The sequence below is a fragment of the Macrobrachium nipponense genome, chromosome 13, assembly GCF_015104395.2.
Source record: "Macrobrachium nipponense isolate FS-2020 chromosome 13, ASM1510439v2, whole genome shotgun sequence".
Taxonomy (NCBI): domain Eukaryota; kingdom Metazoa; phylum Arthropoda; class Malacostraca; order Decapoda; family Palaemonidae; genus Macrobrachium; species Macrobrachium nipponense.
Window position 1 is genome coordinate 24,131,465 of NC_087206.1, and position 5,000 is coordinate 24,136,464.

The window sequence follows — 5,000 nt, forward strand, 5'->3', positions numbered from 1 at the left end:
GTACGAGAAAGTAAGTACTTACCTTTGTATTATGAACGCGACTGAACCTTAAAGTAATATCAAGTTCGAGAGACAGAGCGCAAACAAAAACCCATTTTGGTTCCATTTTCGTTACAGATTAGTATCGACATTTTCATTTTTCGCGGCATTAAACAAATCCACTCTCTCTATTCCCATTGTTGTAAATAATAAATAAATGATCTCGTTGCCGTAAAATTCGTGTTACGCGAGACAAGACAGCGGTAATATCACTCGGCTGCTATTCCTGTACCATTAGTGACCTTCCACAGAAAATGAAAATATCTTTTATATATATATTTTCGTTCAACTGTTCTCCCCAGATTATTCTATCAGTGCATATTAATAATTTATCTATATGTTTATATATTTCTTTATTCAGTTCGTTAGTTTTTCTTTTTAATAAGTGATTTTTTCTTTCATTGTAGCTTGAATTTCATATCAGTGGCCCATTTGGTGGGATTGTTCCTTATGAATAGGGTTCATTATCTGAATAATAATAATAATAATAATAATAATAATAATAATAATAATAATAATAATAATAATAATAATAATAGTAATAATAATATTAATTAATAATAATATATGTTTTATTGAATATAATGGCAGAATTTACAAAATTCTGCCATTATACTAAATAAAACATATTTGAAAGAAGGTCTATTTTTAGAATAATATATAATAATAATAATAATAATAATAATAATAATAATAATAATAATAATAATAATAATAATAATAATAATAATAATAATAATAATAAAAATAATAATAACTTGACATATGCAGGAGCAAGATTAGCAGCAGAACCGATGAGGGTACGAACACCAACACCATCAGCACAACCAACCCAACAGAAACCAAAAATAGAAACAGCGTTGGAAAAGGCGCCTGGAAAAGCAAATCATGGTGATGAGATCTGACTTGAGTAAACTGAAAGAGATGGCAGAAAAAAGGCTAGGAAGCAAGAAAACAAGGGAGGAACTCAACGAGAAATACAAACTACAGGAGAAGGGACTAAACAACACAATAGAAGATGTAAAATAGAGGCTTAAGGTCAAAGCACATAAGATCCAACGGTACATGAACAGGAATAAGGGATACCAACAGAACAAACTATTCGGAACCAACCAGAAAACAACATACAGCCAACTAAGAGGGGAAGACAACCACCAAGACATTCCTGATGCCGAACCAAGTAAGAGACTCTGTGAAAACATATGGAGCAATCCGGTATCACACAACAAACATGCAACATGGCTCCAGGAAGTCAAGGCTGAAGAAACAAGGAGAATAAAACAAAGATTCACTGACATCACGACAAACACAGTCAGACACCAATCAAAGAAAATGCCCAAGTGGAAAGCCCCAGGTCCCTGTGAAGTCCATCATGGATACTGGCTCAAAAACTTCAAGGCCCTACACCCAAGAATAGCAGAAGAACTCCAGCATTGTATCTCAAATCACCAAGCACCCAAATGGATGACCACAGGAAGAACATCCTTAGTCCAGAAAGACAAGTGTAAGGGAAATATAGCCAGTAACTACAGGCCTATCACCTGCCTACCAATAATGTGGAAGTTACTAACAGGTATCATCAGCGAAAGGCTATACAACTTCCTAGAGGATACAAACACCATCCCCCACCAACAGAAAGGCTATACAACTTCCTAGAGGATACAAACACCATCCCCCACCAACAGAAAGGCTGCAGAAGGAAGTGTAGGGGCACAAAAGACCAGCTCCTGATAGACAAAATGGTAATGAAGAACAGTAAGAGAAGGAAAACCAACCTAAGCATTGCATGAATAGACTATAAGAAAGCCTTCGACATGATACCACACACATGGCTAATAGAATGCCTGGAAATATATGGGGCAGAGGAAAACACCATCAGCGTCCTCAAAAATACAATGTGCAACTGGAATACAATAATTACAAGCTCTGGAATAAGACTAGCAGAGGTCAATATCAGGAGAGGGATCTTCCAGGGCGACTCACTATACCCACTACTCTTTGTAGTAACCATTATTCCTATGAAAAAAGTACTGCAGACGATGGATGCTGGGTACCAACTAAAAAAAAGAGGCAACAGAATTAACCATCTGATGTTCATGGACGACATCAAGCTGTATGGTAAGAGCGTCAGGTAAATAGATACCCTAATCCAGACTGTAAGGATTGTATCTGGGGACATCAGGATGGAGTTTGGAACAGTAAAATGTGCCTTAGGCAACATACAAAAGGGAAAAGTAACAAGGACTGAAGGGATAAAGCTACCAGATGGGAACAACATCAAACAGATGAGACGGGATACAAATACCTGGGAACAATGGAAGAAGGGGATATAAAACATCAAGAGATGATGGACACGATCAGGAAAGAATAAATGCAGAGACTCAAGGCGATACTCAAGTCAAAACTCAACGCCGGAAATATGATAAACGCCATAAACACATGGGCACTGCCAGTAATCAGATACAGCGTAGGAATAGTGGAATGGACGAAGGCAGAACTTCGCAGCATAGACCAGAAAACGAGGAAACATATAACAATACACAAAGCAATACACCCAAGAGCAAATACGGACAAACTATACATAACACAAAAGGAAGGAGGGAGGGGACTACTAAGCATAGAGGACTGCGTCAACATCGAAAACAGAGCACTGGGGCAATATATGAAGACCATTGAAGACGATTGGCTCAAGAGTGCATGGGAAGAAGGACTGATAAAAGTAGACGAAGACCCAGAAATATACAGAGACAGGAGAAAGACAAGCAGAACAGAGGAATGGCATAACAAACCAATGCACGGACAATACATGAGACAGACTAAAGAACTAGCCAGCGATGGCATGTGGCAATGGCTACAGAGGGGAGAGCTAAAGAAGGAAACTGAAGGAATGATAACAGCAGCACAAGATCAGGCCCTAAGAACCAGATATGTTCGAAGAACGACAGACGGAAATAACATCTCTCGCATATGTAGGAAGTGCAATACGAAAAATGAGACCATAAACAACATAGCAAGCGAATGCCCGGCACTTGCACAGAACCAGTACAAAAAGAGGCATAATTCAGTAGTAAAAACCCTCCACTGGAGTCTGTGCAAGAAACACCAGCTACCTTGCAGTAATAAGTGGTACGAACACCAACCTGAAGGAGTGATGGAAAACGATCAGGCAAAGATCCTCTGGGACTATGGTATCAGAACAGATAGGGTGATAAGTGCAAATAGGCCAGACGTGCCGTTGATTGACAAAATCAAGAAGAAAGTATCACTCACTGATATCGCAATACCATGGGACACCAGAGTTGAAGAGAAAGAAAAAGAAAAAAAATGGATAAGTATCAAGACCTGAAAATAGAAATAAGAAGGGTTTGGGATATGCCAGTGGATATTGTACCCATAATCATAGGAACACTAGGCACGATCCCAAGATCCCTGAAAAGGAATCTGGAAAAACTAGAGGCCGAAATAGCTCCAGTACTCATGCAGAAGAGTGTGATCCTTGAAACGGCGCGCTTAGTTAGAAAAGTGATGGACTCCTAAGGAGGCAGGATGCAACCCGGAACCCCACACCATAAATACCACCCATTCGAATTGGAGGACTGTGATAGACCCAAAAAAAATGAATAATAATAATAATAATAATAATAATAATAATAATAATAATAATAATAATAATAATAATAATGATAATAATAATAATAATTTTTAGTGAATATAATGGCGGAATTGACAAAATACTGCCTTTACATGTTCAATAAAACAAGTTTGAAGGAAGGTCTTATTTCAGAATAATAATAATAATAATAATAATAATAATAATAATAATAATAATAATAATAATAATAATAATAATAATAATAATAACAATAATAATAATAATAATATATTATCGTTATTACTCTTTCACTGTCTATTCAGAATTGTGGTTCATAGTGAGAGGTTATCAGTTATTACAACAACCATAATAATAATAATAATAATAATAATAAATATTAGAGAAAGTTATCCACACATATGTAATTGTACAGTGATTTCAAGATAGCTTTCGGGAATCTGTTCGGTTCCCCTTTTCAATCCATGGGATTATTAGCAGCAACTATAATAATAATTAATAAATAACTAATTATACTGGGAAATAACCCTCTTGTTAAACATGTTTTATTAAAAGTAAATTGCTGCCTCAGCTGCATTAATTTTATACAGGTTCTTCTCTATTTTTCTAATTATTGCTTTCTCATTGTTGCTTAAACTGGTGAGGAAAGAACCGAAGGATGACATTTCTCAATTAGGTAGAACGATTGGATTTTATTGGTAAAAATTTCAGTTGGGGTAGTCAAAATTTCGGGTATATCCCGTAGAGTGTATTACAAATAGAATTGATGTTAAATTCTATTTCTTTTCTATTCTTTCTATTCTTTCCGGACGTTTCGTCTGAATAAACCTCATCGGGCGGCGATATGGTGATGTTTGCCGTTATTGGAGTGTTTCTTCGGATGCAGGTCGGGAGGAAAAAGGCCTCCTGTGTCGTGTTCAAGGAGGGCTTTTGTTCCTGGATGAGTAACGCCTCCAAGAGGCGCAGACGGCGAGGGTCGGGTGCTCTACCTATTATCCTGGTGTTACGGATGATACAGTTGCGGGAGATTGTGTCTCGGTGGGCTGTGAGGGCGTGGGTTCTTGATAAGCCGCCTCTTGGGCATGACAGGAGATTCTCTTCGCAAGACGCATGGTAGTCATTCCAATGTACTTCCCAGCACATCCTCGGGCGGGGGGGCATATGTATTGGTATACTACGTTCGTCTGCTGAGGGGGTCTCCTGATGGCGGTGAGGGGGTTATTTTTCATGATAAGGTCTTTTGGTTTTACGGTTTTGTAGTAGTTATTATAAAGTCCACTATCTTCCCTTCTTCAATGGGGAGGATGTTTTCCTTAATGATCTTCTTCATCGCCTTCTCCTCCTCGCGGTA